This window comes from Staurois parvus, unplaced genomic scaffold (genome assembly GCF_062004578.1).
Source record: "Staurois parvus isolate SC_StPar_1 unplaced genomic scaffold, SC_StPar_1.0 ptg000953l, whole genome shotgun sequence".
NCBI lineage: Eukaryota > Metazoa > Chordata > Amphibia > Anura > Ranidae > Staurois > Staurois parvus.
In genome coordinates this window covers 739,268-765,743 of record NW_028318749.1, presented here as the reverse complement: position 1 = coordinate 765,743, position 26,476 = coordinate 739,268, and the positions used below count along the sequence as shown (strand labels likewise).

At 42.8% G+C, this 26,476-nt stretch overlaps 1 long non-coding RNA gene across 1 annotated transcript in view; it reads left to right on the top strand.

Annotated features, from left to right (window-relative positions):
• LOC149441724 (uncharacterized) overlaps positions 1-23,527 on the top strand; it is a 32,425-nt gene extending 8,898 nt beyond the window's left edge. Inside the window, exons 2-3 of the long non-coding RNA XR_016307303.1 lie at positions 22,749-23,040; positions 23,292-23,527. This is a non-coding gene — a long non-coding RNA (uncharacterized LOC149441724). The remainder of the gene's footprint in view (positions 1-22,748; positions 23,041-23,291) is intronic.
• The last annotated feature ends 2,949 nt before the right edge of the window (positions 23,528-26,476 follow it).

Genomic DNA, 26,476 nt, shown 5'->3' with positions numbered 1-26,476 from the left:
CAGATGACTCGGTGCCTGCTGTCGTGCCAGATGACTCGGTGCCCGCTTTCGTGCCAGTTGACTCGGTGCCCGTTGTCGTGCCAGATGACTTGGAGCCTGCTGTTCTGCCAGATGACTCGGTGCCCGCTGTCGAGCTTGGTGACTCGGTGCTGAAAGGAATTGGCTCCTCTCGTTCCTTCCTGTAGCTACCGACTCCCGTCAGTCCCCTGGCCCCGATCAATGTCTGTCTACAGGCCTGGAGTCCCCTTTGAGATACAGGAAATTGCACACAGACACAAGGTGGTATCTCAGAAGGAACTGAATTTATTCTTCCGTGTTCAAACTTATATATGAAACTTAAAACAATACATGGAAATATAAGAACCAATCAATTGACAGGTATGCATTGACCAATCAGAATATTATATACGTCAGTAATGCCCAATCATTTAGCATTTATGTTAATTATTATTATATGCGTCAAACATTAATATAGAAAGTAGACAACTTCCCTTTTAGCGCTGGCTATAGTTTATTAATACTCTTGCAACAGGAAAAAGCCCACCGCAGACTTTCAGTCTTGTGCTCGGTAGAGGAAAAAAGGAAGTTACATCTGAAGGGAAAAGAGGAACCTCAGACTCTTATCGAAAGTAAGAAACAGTCTTAAAACACAAATTCATCTTTAAGTACTGACATAAATCTCAAAATGGATTCTTATCTTAAAATGGCAGATCTCAGGTCAAGAGACAATATGGCGGTATGGTAATGTTGAAAGGCTAATTCCTTCAAACCCCCTCTTAGGTCACGCACGTGACCTTACACCTTTTTTACAGGTTGGTACCTGGGGCCCTTAGTAGGTCCTTTATCAAGATACTGATTCCACATGGTTCTAGTAATGGTGGCGTCAATAAGTTTCTGCATTAAACCTCGGATGCAGGGGATACAACAGCAACCACACAGAGTTAATACTGCAGCAGCCATTACTATAGAAATCAGCATAGTTTTCATCAGAGTTCCCCATCTACCAAACCAATTTTCAAAAAAACCAGCTAGTGGATTTTCTACTCCTGAGTTTTCAGCCAATTCTTCAGACAACATTTGGAGGCCTTGAAGAGCTCTAGTAATGCTTCCATCAGGAGCGGTGTTATTGGGGATAAAAGTACAGCAGTAGGAACCAAACATTTTACATACTCCTCCTTTCTCAGCTAATAACATATCAAGAGCAATGCGGTTTTGCCAAGCAGTAAGGGATGTTGCATCAAGTTGGGCAGAGACCCCCTTTAGAGCATCTCTAGTATAGTTAACAAACCTTTGTTGATTATAATAAATGTAATTAATCCAATCCACATTTTTGTTAGGCTGTACCCATATAGCAATAGAGGCAAACCCTGCAGCAATCTGGTCCTGAGCTTTAAACTCATCAGGGACTCCTCTTGGTACACCTATAGCATCTATGTAAACTCTATTATCAAAGGAACCACGGGGTGCATTTCTTTTATACCTTCTAGATCTGGATTTTTCCAAGATGGGCAAGCTTCTTATCCCATCTTCTACCTTGATCATAAAGAAAGGCATGAGAAGATGGGTCAGAGCGCAGCTTCCCTTCCATCTGCTGGGGAGTCTGGCTCTGAGTCTCATATCTCCACACAGCCACCACACATCTGACAGTTGCTGCCGGTGGTCCTGAAACCATTCCTTCCGGTAGCCTTCTGCGGAGGTGCGGATGGTCTTAACACAGTAATTAGGTTAGAATGTACCTAAATCTTTACCCTTAGCATCATCATGTTCAAAGCAGGTAAAATTTCCTGGTACCGGTTTAGAGGCCAAAGGTAAATTTCGTAATCCGGTAACAGGGAACTTCTTAACAAAATCAGAACATTCCTTCTCAGTGATGTTATCTTTATACATTCTAATTAGGCAGGACATATTAGTTTCTTCTTCTAACAAAGGAACTGTGGCAAGTAGGGGGCGGGGATTGGCACATGAAACACAGTCTCCCTGTCCCTTACTTTTAGTGGTCCATCTCACCCATTCAATCCATTCATTTTTGTCAGAGTAACCAGTTTCAATGCTTAATCTGTCTTCTGATTGCATCACTACTCCTGTCACCTCATTATCCAGTCGATTCCTAACTTTGGGGAATGAATTGTCTATGGTATTGACATGGACTCTTGGGGAGGGTTTTACCTGTAATATGAGGTTGGCCCAGGGGTCTGTTCCTGACACAGTTATTCCCAACCTATATTCCCCACTATCTCTGACCTGTGGGTTCCTTATTGTGAAAATGATATTCCCTTGGCCTTTTGCTATAGAGATTCTTTGATAGGTGCCTATGTCCTCTAGGGGAATTCTAGCTGATTGGGTCTCCCATTTATGAGGGTCTGTTGTCCACCATATATTCTCCCAGTAACCACAGGGCTTATTCCTCCCACACATGTACACATTATAAGGTCCAATATCATAAGTAACTTTAGTCGGGTCAAACACCTGGTTTTTAGTCAGAGTAAACACTATGGTCTGATTTACATCCTCAGTAGTCAAGACTGGTGTTTCCTGTAACCCCCATCCCTTATCTTGTACAAAGGACATTCTTCTCATCCTTCTCTTAGTGCGGGTTAGACTTCGTTTCTTTCTGACACTAGAATGTTGTGTACTATGGTTTTGTGTGTGCACTGGTTCTGCATTATCTGGGTCACTAGCTTGTATGGAGGTATTACATATACTCTTAATCACTCCATAATCATCTGGGTGATAAATACAGTTAGTTATTGTCCATACTGGGAGGAACACAGTCAGGGCTGCTAGTATGAGGAAGCAAAATGTCTGCCCAGAGTTCTGTGAGAGCATCAGAAAGGTCATCTTCTTCAAAGACTTTTACACCGGCTTCACTTCCTTTTTCTTCTTCTGTATCTGTGTCTTTGCCTTTGTCTTGCTTCTTAGGGGCTTGGTTCACCCTTTTTACACGGCTGGCATGGATCCAGGCCTTGGAATCCTCAGTCAGGACAGCGGTCCTGGTGACAGCTATCACAGAAGTGGGGGGCCCAAAGGGATACTCTTGCTTCCGATTCCTATGGAGGGCTTGTATCACCACACGGTCCCCGACTTGGAAAGAGTGAGTTGGTTCCTGTGAAGAAAGAGGAAAGGTGCGAGCAACATTTCTTTCAACCTTGTCCAAAGTTTCAATAAGTTTTCTCACATATTCCTCCTGAATCAATTCCAAATCCCCTCTTTCTACCATGAGTGGCTGTCTAGCCCAGGGAGTGGGAAAGGGCCTACCCATTAGAACCTCAAAGGGGGAGTAACCTGTCTTTTTAGAAGGAGTCATCCTTACCTCTGCCAAGACTGCAGGCAGTATTTTCTTCCAGTTTGCAAAGGTACCTCCAGTAGCCTTCCTAATTTTATCCTTGAGGGTCCTATTCATCCTTTCCACTATACCTGAGCTCTGAGGGTGGTAAGGAATGTGAAACTTCCACTCAATTTTGAGTGTTTTCACCAAATCCTGACATACCTTGGCCACAAATGCTGGACCGTTGTCAGAATTAATCTGGAGTGGACATCCCCACCTGGGAATAATTTCCCGTGTAAGGATCCTCACTACAGTTTGGGCATCTTCTTTTGTGGTTACAAAGCTTTCTACCCAGCGGCTAAACATGTCCACAATTACCAAAAGATATTCTTGTCTTTTTCCTTCCTTTGGCATGTGTGTAAAGTCTACCTGTAGGTGAGTAAAAGGTGTTGATGGGTATGTCAGGTGTTCATGTCTTGCCTTGTGAGGATTGTTTGGGTTATTCCTTATGCATGTAATGCATCTAGACACATATGATTTTACCAAAGAGGGAAGGCCAGGAATGAAAAAATCATTATCCAGCAGTTCACATGTAACCTGCCATCCCCTGTGACCTACTCCATGATACTGTGAGATGAACAGAGGTGCACTGGCCTTTGGAATGCATGGTCTCCCCTCTGTGACACAAAGTCCAGTTTGTGGACTCTTTGTCACACCAGCTGCATTCCACTGCTCAATATCTTCTGAGGTAGCATATGTCTGTAAATCCTGCAATGTTTGATCCAACAGTGGCATTTCAGGGGTGAGCATTGGCATTTGGATCATGGCAGGCTGGGTAAGGGCCGCCTCTTTTGCTACTTTGTCAGCTAAAGCACTTCCCTTTGCAATATCAGTTTGTTCATTTGTGTGTGCCCTACAGTGTAGGATAGCAAGGGATCTTGGCAGTTGTATGGCTTTGAGTAAAGCCTTCACCAGAGATGAATGTGAGATGGATTTTCCATCTGCTGCAATAAATCCTCTCTTTTCCCAAATTATTCCAAAATCGTGGCACACGCCAAACGCATATCTGGAATCTGTGTAAATATTTACATCCTGACCCTCAAAAAGCTGACATGCTCTTGTAAGGGCTATCAGTTCAGCGGCCTGAGCTGACTGGTATGGGATGGGTTTTGCTTCAAGTACTTTATCTGGCAACTGCACCACCGCATATCCTGCATGGTAAACAGTGTCAGTGGGTCTCGAGCAAGAGCCATCTACAAAAACATTCTGTGCCTCTGGAAGAGCCACAGAAGACATATCCTGTCTTGGGGAGGTGTCCTGATGAATCAATTCCAGGCAATCATGCTGTGGAACAACTTCATCCTGCTCTCCCTTTAAGCCTAATAAGGCATTTAAAATTGGAGCTGGACCTGAAGTGGGAGAGGTATATTTTATTCTCAACTTAGGGTTTGACAACAGTATAACCTCATATCCACTAAGTCTCTGGGCTGACATGTGTTGGGTATGTATATTCTTGAGTAGAATAGACACATTGTGGGTGGTATGTAAGGTGGTCTCATGTCCCAGAGTGAGTGACGTAGCCATTTGGACCACCATAGCGCTTGATGCTAGTGCTCTGAGACACGCAGGCATGCCTTGGACCTGTACTGGAACCATTTTTGAGAAAAAAGCAACAGGGCGGAGTTTTCCTCCATGCTCCTGGGCCAGGACCCCTGCCATAGTTTTACAATTTTCCCTAGCATACAGATGAAACATTTGATTATATGCGGGCAGACCAAGACCAGGGGCTATTACCATAGCATTTTTCAGATACACAAAAGCATTGCACATATCATCTGACCATTTCACAAGATCTGACATTTCTGAACCTGTGGCTTGTCTCAAAATGTTGTCATAGTAGGAACAGTCAGGTATCCATTGGCGGCAGTAACCAATCATACCAAGAAAGGTGAGCATGTCTTTCTTGGTCAATGGGCGGGGCAGACCCATAAGAGCCGCAGCTCTTTTGTGGCTGACTTTCCTTTCACCTTTTGTGAGAACAAAACCAAGGTATTCAACAGTTTTCTGACACCATTGTAGCTTTTTCTTAGACACTTTATGACCACATTCACATAACCAGTTCATGAGATCTACACTATCCCCTTGGCTGGCTGCCCGATTAACACTACAGAGAAGCAAATCATCTGCGTATTGAACCAATACTGAACCATGGCAAGGAGTCCATGGCTTTAAGGTAGCCTGGAGGACAACAGAGTAGACCACAGGCGAATCTACATACCCTTGCGGTAATTTACACCAAGTAAGGGTCTTCCTCCTGTAATGAAACGCAAAAATTGGGCGTGTCTCCTTGGCAACAGGGATTGAAAAAAATGCATTTGTCAGATCAATCACTGTGAAAAACTCAGCATCAGCTGGGATGGAGGAAATGAGTGTTGGTACATCAGGCACTATTGGGGCAATGGGAATCACAAGATCATTAATGGCCCTCAGGTCCTGCACAAATCTGTAAGAGCCGTCCGGCTTCTTAACTGGATTTATTGGGCTGTTGTATGGTGAAATCACCTCTTCAAGGACTCCTTCCTTGAGAAAGTGTTCCACCATGGGCACTATTCCTTCCTCCTTTTCTTTTGACAAAGGGTATTGTTTGTGAAACACAGGTTGAGCCCATGGCTTCAGTGTGGCCTTATATGGAGTGCAGGAAATGAATCCCACATCCAAGGCACTTTTTGCCCAAACTTTGTCATTAATTGTTCCAGCAGGAAATGAGGGGTCTTCTTTAGTAATCATTGTCATGGCAGGGATGATTGGCATTTTGGCAGAATGAGCCACTATACCACCTCTCCTTGTGGATTTCAAGTTGATGTTCAACTCTCCCATGAGGTCTCTCCCTAACAAATTAACTGGACAATTGGGTATGATTCTGAATGAGTGATCTAGCAGAGTGATTCCCTGTATGGGGTCAAAAATTGGAAGAGGCGGTGTTTTATAAGTCTTGGTCAGTATCCCATTTATTCCCATAGAAGGTTCAGCATTCATTACCTCTCCCTTATAATAATCCTCACTCAGACTCGAACGAGTCGCGCCTGAGTCCAACAAGAATGGGGTTAATTTGCCCTGTATATGCAAGGATACAAGGGGTTGTTCCTTATAAGAGTGAGAGACAAGCGGGAATGCTGGGATACCACCTTCTGGGCACCTTCATTTATTTTGTGATTGTGTCTGCCAAGAGATAGGAAACCTCACATTCTGCTGTGGGAGGTCCCTTTGTGGTTGGCCTGGGGAGGGGCTATGCTGGGCGTGGTCCTGAGTTTCATATGGACATTGATTTCTCCAATGATCCTCAGCCCCACAGTTAAAACAACCCGTGTCCCGTCCCCTATTATTCCTCCCTCTTCCCCTAAACCGGCCTCTGCCTCGGTTATTGAAACCCCCCCTTCTCTTGTACGGTGGGTTTGTGTGGGGAAAGGGATCTTCCTGAAAATGAGTGGCCACCGCCTTGGGTATCTCTAGACATCCGGCAGCATCTTTCTCAGTCAATTTCAATTGAAATTGTTCTCTGGTACAAGTGGGCCATTCAGAAATCATCTGTTTTACAGTTAACATGACACTGGGTTTTAGATTGGACAGGAAAGTCTGAATCAGTAGACTATGCATGGTGTCTTGCAATGTCAGTCCTGCCTCTTGTGTCCATGTCTCATTAAATCTTTTCCAAAAATCTAACACAGTTTCTCCTGACTTTTGCTTGCAGGCTACTGCGGTAGGGAGGGAGGATCTAGATTGGAAAGCTCGTTCCATTTCTTCTGAGACCTCTCTCCACATATTGTCCCTACCATCTTCTGTGTTTAATTTATAATTTGTGGCAGTAATGTTGCCTGCTTCTAGGATGGATATGGTCCCAACATTACCCCAATTCCAGGGGGAAGTTTGTCCCAATATTCCATCGAGGATAAGGCGCATATCCTCTTGTGTGTAATTTCTACCTTTACATGCTTTCTTCAAATAGCTCACAGTAGCCGTTGAAGAAACAGTGGGTCTTGGACAATGTTTGACAATCCTATTTATGTCTTCTATCTCAATGGGTTTCTTTAATAGATTGTCTCCTATTGTCATGAAGGGCATCTGTTGTGTATTGGAATCAATACCATATTGGGTATTATGGCGTGTGTGTGATGGACTTAGCATGTCCACTATACCTAGACTATTAGCTGCTCTGAACAGCAGAGAGCCTGAACTAGCGGATTCATCAACAAGTGAGTCATCTGCTTCAGTAGTTGAAGAAACAGCTATTCCCCCTGTCGCTCCCTGTGTGGTAGGACTTTGAACCACACCCTGGGAGGGCGCGGGTGTTTGAACTGTACTAGGCTGTGTGGTAGAAATGTGAACAGCACTAGGTATTTGAGGGGTCTGTGGAAGTGTTGGTGCTGGAGGTGCAGTGGGGTGTTGGACTGCATAATGTCCGGCTAAAAAATCAATATCTTCTTCAGTAAGAGATGGATAAAGTTTTGTGGGCTGTGGGACAGATGGGACATATGGGGGAGGGAATGGCATGAGAGGGTGTGTGGGTCTGTCTATTTCTGACTCTACTGCATGTATTTTAGTGGCATCTACATTTCTAGCTTTGGCTTTATTTTGTTTCCCAGTTTGTCTATGAAACCAGAGAGGGGCAAATTCTAACCAATTTTGTCCACCTTTGGTCATGTATTTCTGATCCCACACAGGATCTCCCTTATACCATGGGAAAGCCTGTTTATCCCCCAGACAGAGACCCCTAATCATATCCATATGAAAAATATCATTGCTCCCATCACGGGGGAACGGGTCAACACTTCCCATGAATTCACTCCAGTCTGCTAATTTATCCACCCAGGGGTTAACTAGATAGTAATCTGTCCCACAGATACGGGCTACATAATCTTTACATGTCTCACCAACATTTGGGGGAGGGAGTTTATCCTTACTTTGACCACTTCCCATTTTTACACTTACAAAGGTCTGTGTTACAAATCTGTCCTATAGGCTGTCCCAAAAAACAGGGGTCAACTTCCAAATGACAATTTACTTTATAAAAATGTCTGGACTTAAGATATTTATTGGGTCTTTCTCTAGTGGTTGACCAAAAGTGGAGATTATAACCTGGATATACAATACTTCTAATAATATCCTGACTCTGACTAACTCCCACTTTTCTAACAATAAGCCTACAACACAATTTGAACAAGACATTTACATAGGCACCCAACTCCGTGTCACCATGCTATCACCTTCTCTAGGTCATCAGCCAATAAGGCCTAGCTAAAGGGGTGGTGCGTCTTACAACGGAAGTTGACAATACCTTCAGTGACCTCTGGCCCATACACTTACCAACTGGGCACTTGTGTCACACAAACAAATTATCTTATACTTCTATGCGATAGGAAGAAAAGCAAAGAGTTGCAAGACAGAATTGATCAGCCCCGGACTTTTCCTGGTTTCTTCTCAGAGAAACTCTTTTCAGCCCCTTCTCATAAGAGACTGTGCAGTTCCCAAAACTGCTCCTGGTCTTTTCCAAAAGACCTTGTGCTTCCCACAGCACTTTGCGCCTGGCCACTAGCGTCTTTAGATGCGAAGCCCGGTGCTACCTAAGGGCATGAGATTTTAATCAGAGCCCTTCCGGCAAGACAGACTAATTGACAGAATGACAAAAAATCTTACCTACCGAAAAGGATGATTATCTCATCCCGGACACGAGCCCCCAATTGAAAGGAATTGGCTCCTCTCGTTCCTTCCTGTAGCTACCGACTCCCGTCAGTCCCCTGGCCCCGATCAATGTCTGTCTACAGGCCTGGAGTCCCCTTTGAGATACAGGAAATTGCACACAGACACAAGGTGGTATCTCAGAAGGAACTGAATTTATTCTTCCGTGTTCAAACTTATATATGAAACTTAAAACAATACATGGAAATATAAGAACCAATCAATTGACAGGTATGCATTGACCAATCAGAATATTATATACGTCAGTAATGCCCAATCATTTAGCATTTATGTTAATTATTATTATGCGTCAAACATTAATATAGAAAGTAGACAACTTCCCTTTTAGCGCTGGCTATAGTTTATTAATACTCTTGCAACAGGAAAAAGCCCACCGCAGACTTTCAGTCTTGTGCTCGGTAGAGGAAAAAAGGAAGTTACATCTGAAGGGAAAAGAGGAACCTCAGACTCTTATCGAAAGTAAGAAACAGTCTTAAAACACAAATTCATCTTTAAGTACTGACATAAATCTCAAAATGGATTCTTATCTTAAAATGGCAGATCTCAGGTCAAGAGACAATATGGCGGTATGGTAATGTTGAAAGGCTAATTCCTTCAGGTGCCCGCTGTCGAGCCAGTTGACCCGGTGCCCGCTGTCGAGCTTGGTGACTTGGTTCCCGCTTTCGTGCCAGTTGACTCGGTGCCCGCTTTCGTGCCAGATGACTCGGAGCCCGCTGTTGTGCCAGTTGACCCGGTGCCGGCTGTCGAGCTTGGTGATTCGGTGCCCGCTGTCGTGCCAGTTGACTCGGTGCCCGCTGTCGTGCCAGTTGACTCGGTGCCGCTGTCCAGCTTGGTGACTCGGTTCCCGCTTTCGAGCCGGATGACTCGGTGCCCGCTGTCGAGCTTGGTGACTCGGTGCCCGCTGTCGAGCCAGATGACTTGGAGCCCGCTGTCGTGCCAGTTGACCCAGTGCCTGCTGTCGAGCTTGGTGACTCGGTGCCCACTGTCGAGCTTGTTGACTCGGTGCCCGCTGTCGAGCCAGATAACTCGGTGCCCGCTGTCATGCCAGATGACTCGGTGCCCGCTGTCAAGCCAGATGACTCGGTGCCCGCTGTCAAGCCAGATGACTCGGTGCCCGCTGTCAAGCCAGATGACTCAGTGCCCGCTGTCGACCTTGGTGACTCGGTGCCCGCTGTCGAGCCAGGTGACTCGGTGCCCGCTGTCGTGCCAGATGACTTGGAGCCCGCTGTCATGCCAGTTGACCCGGTGCCCGCTGTCAAGCTTGGTGACTCGGTGCCTGCTGTTCTGCCAGATGACTCGGTGCCTGCTGTCGTGCCAGATGACTCAGTGCCCGCTGTCGTGCCAGATGACTCGGTGCCCGCTGTCGTGCCAGATGACTCGGTGCCCGCTGTCGTGCCAGATGACTCGGTGCCCGCTGTCGTGCCAGATGACTCGGTGCCCGCTGTCGTGCCAGATGACTCGGTGCCCGCTGTCGTGCCAGTTGACTCGGTGCCTGCTGTCGGGCTTGGTGACTCGGTGCCCGCTGTCGAGCCTGGTAACTCTGTGCACGCTGTCGAGCCAGATGACTCGGTGCCCGCTGTAGTGCCAGATGACTCGGTGCCCGCTGTCGTGCCAGATGACCCCGTGCCCGCTGTCATGCCAGTTGACTCGGTGCCCGCTGTCGTGCCAGTTGACTTGGTGCCCGCTGTCGTGCCAGTGCCAGAAGCTCACTCCTGGAATCAGCCATCACCAGGTTGTCACTGGAGTCCTCTTCCATTCCTCCATGATGACATCACAGAGCTGGTCTGGAGACATGCTTGGCCTTCACCTTTACCCTCAGCTTCTTTAGCAAGGCAGTGGTTGTCTTGGAGGTGTGTTTGGGGTCGTTATCATGTTGGAATACTGCCCTGCGGCCCAGTTTCTGAAGGGAGGGGATCATGCTCTGCTTCAGTATGTCACAGTACATGTTGGCATTCATGGTTCCCTCAATGAACTGTAGCTCCCCAGTGCCTGTAGCACTCATGCAGCCCCAGACCATGACACTCCCACCACCATGCTTGACTGTAGGCAAGACACACTTGTCTTTGTACTCCTCACCTGGTTGCCGCCACACACGCCTGACACCATCTGAACCAAATAAGTTTATCTTGGTCTCATCAGACAACAGGACATTGTTCCAGTAATCCATGTCCTTAGTCTGCTTGTCTTCAGCAAACTGTTTGCAGGCTTTCTTGTGCATCATCTTTAGAAGTGGCTTCCTTCTGGGATGCAGCCATGCAGATCAATTTGATGTAGTGTGCAGCGTATGGTCTGAGCACTCAGAGGCTGACCCCCCACTCCTTCAACCTCTGCAGCAATGCTGGCAGTGCTCATACGTCTATTTCCCAAAGACAACCTGATATGACGCTGAGCACGTGCACTCAACTTCTTTGGTCGACCATTTCGAGGCCTGTTCTGAGTGGAATCTGTCCTGTTAAACCGCTGTATGGTCTTGGCCACTGTGCTGCAGCTCAGTTTCAGGGTCTTGGCAATCTTCTTATAGCCTAGGCCATCTTTATGTAGAGCAACAATTCTTTTTTTGAGATCCTCAGAGAGTTCTTTGCCATGAGGTGCCATGTTGAACTTCCAGTGACCAGTATGAGTGAGAGTGAAAACACCAAATTTAACACACCTGCTCCCCATTCACACCAGAGAACTTGTAACACTAATGTGCCACATGACATTGGGCCCAATTTGGACATTTTCACTTAGGGGTGTACTCAGTTTTGTTGCCAGTGGTTTAGACAATAATGGCTGTGTGTTGAGTTATTTTGAGGGGACAGCGAATGTACACTGTTATACAAGCTGTACACTCACTACTTTACATTGTAGCAAAGTGTCATTTCTTCAGTGTTTAGAAAGAAAGTGCAGCACTAAAAAAAAATTAATTAAGATCCGTACTAGTAATGGTGTAAAACATATTCAAATCATGGTCCAAAATAAAATCAAGCTAAATCACAAATATCATAAAATGATAAAATCATAATATATTAAAATTAAACTGGTGACAGTGTGTGGCAGATGATAGGTACAGGAGATGCTAGTGACTTCACGTTCCAGTGGCGAGGTGATAAATAGTAAAAATACGCACTCACCAGATGCGTATCTTTCAATACGCATATAATCAACATAACCAGAGGCCCCCCTCATGGGATGGGATGGGATGGATGAGCTGGGCCGTCTTAACGGACTCTCCCCCCTCTTGGTCGTCTCCCTTGGTATAAAACAACAGGTGTCACCGTAGAAGCCTCTTAAGCAAATGGGCAGGATAAGTCGCACTGGAACTGGCGTCCTCCTCTACATTGATGTCAGTAAATGGGAATGGCTCCTGTGCCATGAGGTGTGGGCTAGAAATGAACGTTGGCTCACGGAGGAGTCAACAAAAAGTAGCCCATGGTGTAGTATTTTTTAAAAAATGTATTATTCCCCTTGGATAGGAAACATTCAATAAAATCAGAGTATACAAACAAAACAACACTGACCGTATAAAAGTGAAGGTGGCCTCTGGACCTATATTAGGAACTGGTGGTTGGACGTCACAGTGTTATGGCCCCTTTGACGCGTTTCGTGCAGTTGCACTTCCTCAGAAAGGGATAGCCGGGCACTTATACCCCCTTCCTGCCCAGGCCAATTTTCAGCTTTCAGCACTGTCACACTTTGAATGAGGAGAAAGGTATAAAGGAAAATGTTTTTTGAATATTATGATAATTTATTGATATAAAGTGGAAATATTGAAAACTATTAAAATATAAAAAAAAAACAAATGAATTACCCCCTCCAATTCCCCTCTCTTAGCAGAAATCCCCAGTTCCTCCTCCTAGCACAAATCCTCTCCTCCCCCCAATCACCCTGCCCAGCACAAATCATCTTCTTACAAATCTCCCCTTTTAGCAAAAATCTCACCCCCACCACCTTCCCAATCCCTTTTCCTAGCAAAATTCCTCCCCCTTCCAACTATCCCACGGCATGTGGGATTTAATTCCTCCCAAACTCCATCCGCTTGTGTGTCATGTCAGAGACAAGGAGGAGCCTAGGGGAAGGACAGACATCTGCAACAGGGACAGGGGATTTTGGCATTGGGGACCCCCGGCATCTCAGGAGATGTGGAGCACATGCCCGGGTTGGCCAATGTTAGTGACAACCCCTGATGCTGAGACAAGCACGGTGGCAGCTGGGTAACAGATCCCAGCTACAGGAGATGATCAGGTGTGGCCATCATGGGGAATGGGGTGGGAACAGTTTGTGACCTTCCTGGGCACTAAATAACTTTGTCCTAGCACTGTCTCCAAAGGTTTTGTGTACTTTCAATGCTGCCCTTTAAGCCACATGAAAAGACACTTCTCCCGCTAAACAGTATTTAAGAAAAATGTTTGTACTGGTACATTTCCACCCTGCCCCCCCCCCCCCCCCCATGCCTTTTATCACCAATAGCTTGCATTTTATTAGCCTTGAAAAAGGGAATAAACAATAGCTGGTTCTGCTTCCAATGGATTTCCCTTGGGTTTGTATAGGGGTTACAGACCTTCTGTACCTCTTCTGAACTGAACCCGTCTTGATTTCCTCATCCCTACACCAAATGGAGGAGAAATAAAAAGAAATGAAATGTAGAATGAACCACCCATCTGGAGACACCTTTATCTATAAATAAATAACATATTAAAATTGTAAAAGTATTTTAATAGTATTTAAATCAGCCTTATATGGGGAAACTAGCGTACAGGGAACCTTTCCAAATCACCTATTCCCCAGTATAATAATACAAATAAAATAAAAAATATATATTTAAATCTTTACATATAAAGTGCAGTGCTACACTTTATATGTACACAATTTATGAGTTGCCTGGCATCAAGGTACACTCTTTGCTGCTATTTATTGGCACTTTATTTTCTTAGCGCAGATTTCTGTTTTATATTTAAATCTTTTATTTTCTTGTGTAAAAACATGATTACATGCAGAAATATTTTTAATTGTCATGTTTCCTTCTTTCACACTTACTTTCCTAACTAGCCTTTAGCAAGTATGAAGAAAATATACAAATGAAGAAAAAGCAAATTAACTTTGTATGACTAGTGAAAGTTCAGGGCCTCAGCTGCCACTATTGATGAAATGACTAGCATTCTGTTAATGATATGCTTGCCACTGCTCTTCCTTTAGAAAATAGCAGGGTGGATTGGACTAACCCATTATTATTTCATCCATACTAGCAATTTATTTTTGATGTGCCTAGAGAGACTTTAAAGTTTAACTGCATATGAATACATAAATATATAAATATATATCTCTATATATATTTACCTTAGCCACACGCTGGGGCATTTAAAAGGATTGACCTTGCTACCAGTAGTTGGTATTGTACATAGATGCAGGCTAAATAGTATTATAGAAAAATGGATAGATTTGTTAGGTGAATTCTCTATGTTATTTAGTACTAGGCTCTAACAGTATAATAGATACAAAGCATTTATTTTTTAGAATAGAAAAACATTTTAAAAACTATTATTTTTTTGCTCCTATGTCTACTGTAAATTTAAAGTTGCAACCTTTTTAAAGTCATAGTATATAATGATTAATTTTCCTGCTTTGTCTAACAATGATTTTTTATAAACAGTCTCTTATTGTTTTGCTTTTATCATTACATTTCCAACATTTTGCTGATGCTGCTGGAAATAACTCAAATGCTGGCTGTATTCTGAGAAATTCTACCTTGTACAACTATTTCAGAGATGGTGATATTATCCTGGGTGCAGTCATATCATTGTATAGTCTTACTTCTCCACCAAAATATACCTTTACTACAGCTCCTACTCCATCGCCTTGTCTTGGGTAAGCTTGTGATATAGCAGCATGGCTTTGCATTTCAATGTTTTTTCTAACTGTTGAAAAGAATGGTGAGGTTTAAAATAAAAAAGCAAGAGCAAATCTACCTAGGTTCCAACCCAATCCACTGGTAAGTTGAACATCCCACTAGCTTCTTTACTGGGGACTCCCAATGGGTGGTAAGATGTTGATACTTAAATTCCCTCATCTGTTCCAAGAGATCTTGTGCACTTTGTGTCATTTTTCCTTCTGCGACTTATGATTCATTTTATATTATGAAGAATGCAGCAGGAAGAGTTTGTCTCAATAGAAGGGGTGCAGAGCAGGGATCTATAATTCTAGATGATAGAGTATATATATTGTTGTTATTATTATACAGGATTTATATAACACCAACAGTTTGTGCAGTTCTTTACAACATGAAACACAAACATTTTTCTTTAGTTTTGAATAGTTTAAACTGGAAAAAAAAATGTCCTGTCTTAGTGCAACAGGAACATTTTGCTTCCAGTCCTGTCGTGAGACATAACCATAACTGTCATTGTAACATGTTTTCCCATTGGGAGATTTCCCTTCTATTCCTGACACAGTGATAACTTAAAATTGTAGATTTCCCCTTACTTTGAGTCCTAGTAGAAATGGTCACCAGGACAAATCAAAAAACCTGACAGAGGTTCCACCCTACCCAACACCATCCAAAATGGAATAAAATGGTTTTAGATACATTTTAAAGATGACTGACTTTTTTCAGAATTGTAAGTATTTCAACAATAAAGCTACCTTGTATCACGTAATCCTTTAGATTCTTTATTTGTTACAGGTATTTATAAATCCCCAACAATTTATACAGTGCAGTTCTGTTATTTCATATAATCTTCTTGGTCGTGAAGATTTGTGTCTGATAAAACACACTTCATTATACAAAGCTAGGTTTTGCTCATACAGCATATTATCATTAAGTGAAAGTCAGCAGACAGAGCGCAGAATATTCCCAAGGCATGCTTCCAGCTTCGCTTTGGTCCCTGGAGGATTGCTATAGAGCAGTAGCGTGGCTTGCAGTAAAATGCATGCTTCATTATTTTTCTGAGATTTTATTTATTGTCATGAATTTTGTGTGACCATTCATGCATCCTGCTATTCCTTCAGCCAGTCACTTTACATTTAAAAATGCAAACGAATTAAAAAGAGATAAAAATGAACAACAGTAGTGTCCGTCAGCTGCAAGGATCAGTTCAAATATTGCTCTTGTAAACTTGCCAAATGCAGTATTGAATTCAGTGGTGTATAGGAGCAAGAGTAGAGAAAGCAGCAACTGCTACAGGACCCATGGCCCTGGCAACCTGACTCATGAATGCTTGTCTCCTTTTTGCTTGATCACCAAAGAGGGCATTGAGACGGTGTGTTTATTACCTAGAATAAGCTTTCAGGCTCATATGTCTGTCATATTATATGAGGCATCTGTGGCTGTCCTAGTTCAGATTTTGCCTTAGGCTGTCGAATTTAGCCGCTCTGTGACTAATTCTGGATTTTGAGCAATAAGGGTTGATGATGTGCACGGCAGAGCTATAGCAGCAACAACAATGCCCAGTGCTAAACTACAGAATCCCAACCCTTTCCTGTCTATACCTATAATCTAGTAATAAAGGGTGAGAAGAGAATTATCATACCATTGTCTCCCATTCTAGTGTTTTTCTAATACTTTTTACAATTTTATACTGTAAATTTCTTTCTGTTTTTTTTTCCCAAATGTTTTTTTCCTGGATTAATTACTCCACATATAGATGGACCTTCTGCAACGTCAGACAAGTATGCTAAGGTGCACTCACCTCAGCCACAGGGCACCTCCTTGGTCCGGTTTGTTTGTGTTTACATAGGTTGAAAAATTACACAAGTCCATCTAGTCCAATAGAAAAAAAAAAAGAAAACATTCATATACACTATCCTGTACCCACAGGTAATCCAGAGGAAGGCAAAAAAGCCCAAATAAAGTATGATCCAATTCACTTCAGCAGAGGAAAAAAAATCCTTCCTGATCACCCAGGATGCAATCAGATATTCCCTTGGTGTTATCACCTATAAATGTTACATTTTGTGCATTTAGAAATGCACCCAACTCTTTTTTAAAACAATCTACTGGCCTGGCCAGAACTACATCTTGAGTGTGGGTGCTTTAAACCATGCCTGGGAATGGTTAAAGAATATGGAAACCCAATATTTCATATTCCTGATATATGCCTGTTGTATTATATACTTATATGAAGAGAATCCTGTTATTTTTGTATTGCTTCCTTTGTGTGAAATCCCTGGTGTGCCTGCCAGTCCCCTTGCTGTCCTTTCAAAACTGACCACAATAAGCATGACAGCACAGCGTGGTTAGTTTCCTGACTGTTCTGGGAGCTAGTCCAATGATCAGGCTTGTGCTGGCACACGTTTCCTCCCTGCACAGCCATTCACTGGGAAGATAAGTGAGCTGCTGTTTCTCCTCTCTACACTCTTATGCAACTAGTACCTTTAAAACAGGTCAGAAATGGCAGTTCTGATATTTTTAGAGACGATGGACATGGTTTGGTTGGAAACTGGGGCATGCTACAGAAGATAGTGAGACACTGGAGCATGTTTATTAAAGCTTGTAGAGATCACAGCTATTATCCCTTTATTGATCAATGCTTTCACTCCCACTAAAGATTGCTGGGGTCCAAGGGTTGCACAAAAAGTACCAAAGACCTACAGTTTGGAGTCCAGCGATCTTATCCTTTCTTGCTCTAGCCAAAACATAATAAAAAGTTCTGGCTGGTGCTGGTCTATAAAATGCAAGGAATCATGATGTATTAGATTATAGAGCCTTTGCACAAACCTCATAAATAAAATAAAGAGTTGACTTCTATGACTAACAGTTCACAAACAAAAGCAAAAAAGTAACTGAAAATGTACTAAAGATTCAGGAGGCAAAAGTTGTTTATTAGTCAAAATGAAGACAATTAAACATGATACACACAGTTTATCATGCATAAAGCTAGTGAGACAACCATTATTGTGTATTCAACTTGACACTAATTAGCCCTTGGTTACATTTATGTACGGTATATCTTTAATAAACGTTATTGTGTACTATACAATAACTATCAGCTGTATGGTTACCTATTCGTAAGTGGTACTCTTGTTGTACTTCACATGTTTTTGTATACTTTATACTTTGTACTGCATACCCAAAAACAAAACAAAAAAATCACATTTAAAAATAGAAAAAATATTTTCAAGTTATTAGAAAATACAAATGCAGTTTCCCAGGAAAAATTCTCTTTTAAATTTGCTCTTTATTATTCAGTTGAGTCTTGGTCCTCCAGCTGTCAGGAGTCAATTTTTGCAATTAGTACTGGAATTAATCCACATGTAGTTCCTCTCTCTTGCTGTAGCTGTTGGGGAACCAATATTGTACATGCAGTGCTGAGCTGTACATGTCATATGCCTGGTGATGGAGCCTGATGTGGAGAGGAAGACGATCTCTTAAACCTCCGGCTTGGCACCCCGGGTAAAGTGGCAGGAGCATGAGAGCCTGGAGTGGCACGAGTGCCTGGCAGTTCTGGCAATGATGGCTGCAGATGAAAAGTCTGTGTGCATTTGGATGCAGGCTTAATCGTGGTATCAGGCACAGCAGGCTGGTAGACAGTCAGCAGGCACTTGGCAGGCTGGCAGATAACAAGTAGGAGGCACTTGGCAGGCTGGCAGATCACAAGTAGGAGACACTTGGCAGGCTGGCAGATCACAAGTAGGAGGCACTTGGCAGGCTGGCAGGTCACAAGTAGGAGGCACTTGGCAGGCTGGCAGATCACAAGTAGGAGGCACTTGGCAGGCTGGCAGGTCACAGGCAGGAAGCACTTGGCAGGCTGGCAGGTCACAGGCAGGAGGCACTTGGCAAGCTGGCAGGCCATAGGCAGCAGGCACTTGGCAGGCTGGCAGATCACAGACAGGAGACACTTGGCAGGCTGGCAGGTCACAGGAAGGAGGCACTTGGCAATCTGGCAGGTCACAGGCCGGAGGCACTTGGCAGGCTGGCAGGTCACAGGCAGGAGGCACTTGGCAGGCTGGCAGATCACAGACAGGAGGCACTTGGCAAGTTGACAGGTCACAGGCAGCAGGGACTTGGCAGGTTGGCAGGTTACAGGCAGCAGGTGCTTGGAAATCTGCAGGAGTAAGGATGGCACCACAGGCTGGACACAGAGCAAGGTCAGGCAAGCAAGGTCAGACACTATCAGGCACATCAAGAACAGAGCAGTGGGCAGAAAAGTAGTTAGGTTCAGGCTGGAGTTGGCAATGGTAATGGTAAGCAAACAGACAAAATGATCAGGCAGAGATGTGGTCAAAGAGCAAGCCAAGGAACGTTTCAGGAGGAGTTCAAGTGTGGTCAGACGGGTCAGGATGGCAACTGAAGATCAGGAACAGGTAGCAACTAGCAGAACACTGTAGAACATAAGGCAAAGTCCTGGTGTATCAGAAGTGTTTAAATAGCCAACTAGGCACCAATTTAGTGGCAGGCGTGTGTGCTCTGTGTGCACAGGCATGCATGCATGTGCACCGGTGCTCACACATGTGTATGCATGAGCAAAGGTTCAGCTAACAGGAATTCTCTGTCTGCACAAAACTATGCTCCTGGGCACATTTCGGCTTTCCCAACACTGGTTAACAGGAATTCTCCATCTTCTCATAACTATGCGCCTGGACACATTTCGCCTTTCCTGACAGTATTCTCCAGTAACACACTGTATTCATGTCAGTTACAACAACAAACTTTTTTCTATGGTCATCCAGAATGATCAAAAATAACTGAACCAAAAGCTGCATAGGTTGTTCAGATCCTCAGCCTGCATCTCTTGATTGGTAGGTGCCCAAATTCTGCAGGTCTCTGCTGCCCTCCAACTACAAAAAAGCAACAGTTGTTTACAGCGGACCTGCACCCTGAAACACATTGGGGTTGATTTACTAAAACTAGAGAGTGCAAAATTTGGTGTAGCTCTTGTGACAGTATGAACGGCAAAGTGATGGATGGAAGATATGTGTCACCTCGCATGAGGTCATACTGTGAGGTGTAAGGTGGCGTCCACTCCGGGTTTTCGGGGCCACAATGGCAGAGGTGGTTCCGAACCAGAGTTTGGACTCCACTAATGACCACCAACAGGTGATACAAAAAGGGCAGGGCTGGAGCAAGGAGTCGCTCGTGGCCTGGGACTCAGAGAGGTATTCTGAGAGAGCTGTGTGTGCACTATACCTACAAGAAAAGGTTTGCTGTTATTTTGTTTTGGTGACAGGGAGAAGCCCTTCACCTCTGAGAGAGGAATCATCTTCTGTTTAGTTAGTGCCTGGATGGCAAGGGTTTATTTTGATGTTTTGTTTATTTTGATATTTCTTGCAAACCTTTTTAATAAAACTGACAACCAGTCAGATTTTGACGAAAGCCTGCTGTGCGGTCTACCTTTGTCCCAGGGAAGGAGATCCCCCACCTGAGCTAACCCCACACTCTGCATAGAAATCAGCTTCCAGTTTTTTTTTTATAATATTAATAATAATAAACTTTATGTTATATATAGCGTCTCTAAAGGTAGCTTCTAAAAAGCGCTGAGAAACAAAAACAAAAGAAATACACAGGATAAATTAAAAAAAAATGTAAAAAAAGGGACAATTAGAAGAAAGTTTTTAAATTTCAATTAACCACTTCCAGACCGGACACTTTTTCCCCCTTCCTGACCAGGGCAATTTTCAGCTTTTAGCGCTATCACACTTTGAATGACAATTGCGCGGTCATGCAACACTGTACCAAAATGAATTTTTTACCATTTTTTGAGACAGATAAAGCTTTATTATGGTGGTATTTATTCACCACTGGGATTTGTATTTTTTTTGCTATGTAAATGAAATGTCCAAAAATTTTGAAAAAAAGTGTTTTATTTAATAAAATTTTGCAAATAAATAATATTTCATCATAAATCTTAGCCAAAATTTATTCCGTTATCTTTTTAGTAAAAACAAAAATCCAAATTAGTTTATAACCAAAAATTATAATTTTTAAACATTTTTTTTACATTTTTATTTTATTTTTTTATATTATTATTTTTTATTTTTATTTTTTGTTGTTACATACTGTCACCCTAGCAGTACAGTGTCACCATGGTGACACTGTACTACTTGTGGGGGGTGATGAAGATTTTTTTTTTTTTTTTTTACACTGATTGCTTTTACACCCATATAGGATGTAAAAGCAATCATTTCTCTTTCTCTCTGTGTGCATTCTTGCACTCATTGAGAAGTACTGAGTGAGCTGTGATTGGTCACAGCTTGTCACATGGTACAAGGCTTTTGTGAATAGCCTTGTACCATGTGACCTCTGTGATCACAGATTTCACATGTAGTAAGCAATGATGTCACAAGTGACATCTTGCTTACTACTTTGCATGTGATCACTGATTCGATCGGGACCTCGTACAGAGGTCCCGTCTGACGATCGGTGTTTCACTGTGTCCGGAGGACACAGCGAGCACTGGATCGCGGTGCTGCGTGCTCCCAGGGAGTGCGCACAAGCAGGGTGCAGGGAGGCCGTTTATAAACGGCCACCCGACCCTGCAGTGCCATCGGCCGGCCGTTTATATGCAACGGCCGGTCGGGAAGTGGTTAAATGAGTTTAGAGAAGACGATTTTCTGATGTTCCTTGGAAGGGAATTCCCGAGGTTTAGGGTGTAGTGCGAGAAGACTCTGTCTCCCATCGAGCGTAGGTGAGAAGGGGAGGCACACAGAAGACCAGAATTTGGGGAGCGGAGGTAATGGGGGGGTTGTAAGTTGATAAAAGGTCAGACAGATAATGGAATGCCAAGCCTTGAAGAGCCTTATAGGTGAGCAAGAGGATCTTAAAGTCCATGTGAAACCTGATGGGTAGCCAGTGCAAGGATTCCAGGATGGGGGTGATATAGTCACTTGTATCACACCTAGTGAGGATTCTGGCTACAGAATTTTGTACATATTGTAGTCAATTTATAATGGAGTTCGGTACACCAGTGAATAGAGCATTGTAGTAGTCAAGTTGGGAGAATGTATGGATCAGCTTTTCATCTACAGTGTATGATAGCATGGGACACGGCCAAGCAAATGCCAAAGCTTAACTGAACAAGCTGGGTCTGCCAGCTCCCGAAAGGCTTGGCAGAGCCCTGTGGTGTATCTGCACATTAGAAACAAACTCTCCTGCGCTCTAAGACCCGAGGAGGTGGATAGATGGAACCAGAACTTGAAAAAATTCGACCACCTTTGCATATGGAGTTGTGCAGCTCCAAACAAGGCTGGGGAAGCCCGACCAATACTGTGAAGCAAAGACAAAAAAGAAGCGCACCAACCTTGCGCATTACCTCAGTAAACCACTTTTATTGAATACAAAAAATATATACTTACAAACAAGCTGATTCCTGAGTGTCCACCCCTATGATGGGACTCACGCAGGTCTTTCCATTTCATAGTTCCTTTGAGAACTGACATGCTTGAAATACTTCTTTGTTTGTGAGTATATATTTTTTGTATTTTTTGTATTCAATAAAATTGGTGTATCTGCGCATGCCCTGGACAAACAAAAATGACGACACTGGCAGAGAGAGGGAGGAGCCATGATTAAGGGGACACAAGTTTAAAGTCTTTAAAGTCCTCAGCGAGAGCTTCATTGCACCACCATAAAAATGAAAAGAAAGAAACATTTCAATAAATAACTTTTACAAATATAAAGACAGTAAAAAAAAAAATCTAGAGCACAAACAAAACAAAAGCATCTGTTTTTGTTTTTTTTTTGTTTTTTTTATAAATACATGTTTTGTAAAAGTTGTGAACTATGCATGATTAATTTCATTCTTTTTTTTTTTTTCAGAATAATTCTTCGTTACTACAGGCACATTTTAGCATTTATTTTTGCCACTGATGAAATAAACAAAAACCCATCTCTACTTCCAAATGTTACACTCGGATTTGACATTTTTGATTCATGTGCATATGAAAGCAAAGCCATAGAAAGCTCCTTGAAATTACTGACAGGCTCACAAAATGCTGTTCCACATTACAAGTGTGCGAAGAGGGGTCCCATGGCTGGAATAATAGGACATATGCTCTCCTCTTCAACTAAGATCATGGCCAAGCTTTCTGGGGTCCATTTTCTCCCACAAGTAAGTATGAAGCTTAAACCTGAGCTTTAGTAGAACATACACTGAACTGCCAAGGATCAAGGCAAGACTGTTCCATTAACATAGAGCATTTTTGTGCATTAAAGGGGAACTTTATTATCTCCATCAACATTAATTATTTGTAATCCTTATGCTGCTAGCAAGAGTAAACAGAAAGGAAAGTACTGTATATTTATTACTTGTTTTTTTTTTTTTTTTACATTTCTTCAATTGCTTTCTGGTTTCTGGCCTAGGACAAAATGATGTCATACATCCCAGGAGTCTACATGGGAAAAATGTTTTCTTTCATTTGGAAGAGGGGAGGGGGAGCTTCCTCAGCTACCCTCCTGCATGCATGCCTGAGCTAAGAGCAGATGGATTGCAAGAAGTAAATGCTACATGTATTATCTGCCATTACTCAAGATGACCACTGCTAGAAATGCCAGGGGGTGTGTTTTCATTTCTCAACAAAATAAAGCACTGAAACATGGATGGATGCACGAGTTAGTTTCCTTTGAATATTAAAAATAATAATGTAATAGAGTTTTTGCTTTATGGTACTCGGATACAGTTATGATTCACTTTACATAGTTACATAGTTAGTCTGGCTGAAAAAAGACAAAAGTCCATCCAGTTTAATCATTAAAAAAAAGCTATAATCCTATACCCACAGTTGATCCAGAGGAAGGCAAAACAATCCAGCAAAGTATGATTCAATTTGCTCCTGCAGAGGAAAAAATTCCTTCTTGATCCCCCGAGAGGCAATCGGATATTCCCTGGATCAACTTTACCTAGAAATGTTAGTATCCAGTTACCGTGTTTTTCGCTGCATAAGAAACACCTAGGTTTTAGAGGAAGAAAACAAGAAAAAAAATATTCTGAACCAAGACTACAGACATAGTACAGGAGATGACCAGAGACTACAGACATAGTACAGGAAATGACCAGAGACTGCAGACACAGTACAGGAAATGACCAGAGACTGCAGACATACTACAAGAGATGACCAGAGACTGCGGACACAGTACAGGAAAAACCAGAGACTACAGACTTAGTACAGGAGATGACCAGAGACTGCGGACACAGTACATGAGATGACCAGAGACTGCAGACATAGTACAGAGATGACCAGAGACTGCAGACATAGTACAGGAGATGACCAGAGACTGTGGACATAGTACAGGAAAAACCAGAGACTACAGACTTAGTACAGGAGATGACCAGAGACTGTGGACACAGTACATGAGATGACCAGAGACTACAGACATAGTATAGGAGATGACCAGAGACTGCAGACATAGTACAGGAGATGACCAGAGACTGCAGACATAGTACAGGAGATGACTGCAGATGCACTACTGGAGATGACCAGAGACTGCAGACATATTACAGGGGATAAACAGAGTTCTTTCAGCATTTTTTTTCCTCCAGACGTAAAGAGTGCCCCCTTGTCCTCTGTGATGACCTCAGGGTGAATAGCTCTACACCGAGTTCACTATATGAACCACTGATGTATTTATACTTGTTGATCATATCCCCCCTTAATCTCCTCTTCTCAAGAGAGAATAAATTCAGTTCCTCTAATCTTTCCTAATAGCGGAGCTCCTCCATGCCTCTTATCAGTTTGGTTGCCCTTCTCTGTACTTTCTCCAGTTCCCAAATGTTCTTTTTGTGAATTGGTGCCCAAAACTGAACTGCATATTCCAGATGAGGTCTTACTAATGATTTGTACCGGGGTAATATGATAACTCTCTCTCTGGAGTCTATACCTATTTTAATACAAGAGAGGATTTTGCTCGCTTTAGAAACCGCAGCTTGGCATTGCATGCCATTATTAAGCTTGTGATCTACCAGAACTCCCAGATCCTTCTCCACCATTGATTCCCCCAGTTGTACCCCCCCTAGTATGTATGATGCATGCATATTCTTAGCCCCCAAGTGCATAACCTTACATTGATCAACATTAAACCTCATTTGCCACATAGTTGCCCAATTAAACAGTGCATTGAGGTCAGCTTGTAAGCTGGAGACATCCTGTAAGGATGTTATTCCACTGCACAGCTTGGTGTCATCTGCAAAGACTGAAATGGGATTTTTAATCCCAGACCCTATATCGTTTATAAATATATTAAAAAGGGTCCCAACACTGAACCTTGGGGTACACCACTGACAACCCTAGACCATTCAGAGTATGAATCATTAACCACTACTCTTTGAATACGATCTTTTAGCCAGTTGTCTATCCATTTACATACAGATTTTTCCAAGCCTGTAGACTTCTTACACATTAGCCGTGTGTGGGGAACTGTGTCAAACGCTTTTGCAAAATCCAAGTATACCACATCCACCAGTTTGGGCAGGAAGGGGGTGAAAGTGTCCTGTATTGTAGTGGTTAAAGTGGAATTCCAGGCTATTGCTAACTATGTTTAAACCTGCTCCCACCCCCCCCCCTTCTAACTCCTATTCTATCTATTCTGTAGAAGGAAGATGCTTCCTTATTCTTACCTACTCTGAGGGCGCTCCAGTCCGGTCACATGATCTCCCCAGCGGCATCTTCAGGGGAGAGGAGAGATTGCCAACGACAATGGCTGTAGTGCCTGAACGATGACAACACTCATAGGCTTACTATGGAGCATTTGTTGTTGGCTGTCCCTCTGCTCTCCTGAAGCCACCATTGGGAGCTGATCACGTGACTGGACCAGAGTGCACTCAAAATAGGTAAGTATAGGCGTCTTCCTTTAATAGGGTAGTTAGAATAGGATTTAGAAGGGGTGGGAAAGGGTATTAGCAGAGTTAGCAATAGCCTGGAATTCTACTTTAACCACTTCTATACCAGACACTTTCACCCCCTTCCTGCCCAGGCCAATTTTCAGCTTTTAGTGCTGTCAAATTATGAATGCCATGCAACATTGTACCCAAATGAAATCTTTATCGCTTTTTGAGACATATAGAGTTTTCTTTTGATGGTATTTAATCACCACTGGATTTTTTATTTTTTGCCACATGGATTGAAAAAAATATCGAACATTTAAAAAAAAAACATGTTTCTTAGTTTTTGTGTTAAAAATTTTACAAATAAATAATATTTATTTATAAATTTAGGCCAAAATGTATTCTGCTACATTTCTTTGATAAAAAATAACCCATATCAGTGTATATTCTATAGTCATTGTGAAAGTTAGAGAGTCTACAAACTATGGTATAAATATATATTAAAAGTATGGTATACAGCATATTTGAAAATTGATAAATCCTGATGTAATGGCAGCCTATCTCATTTCTTGAGGCCCCTAAATGCCAGAGCAGTACAAATTCCCTCAAACTGACCCCTTTTCAGAAAAAAGACAGTCCAAGGTATATAATAAGAGGCATGGTGAGTTTTTTTGAAATTGTAATTTTTTGTTACAATTTTTTTGAAAACAAAGATTTGTGTTTTTTT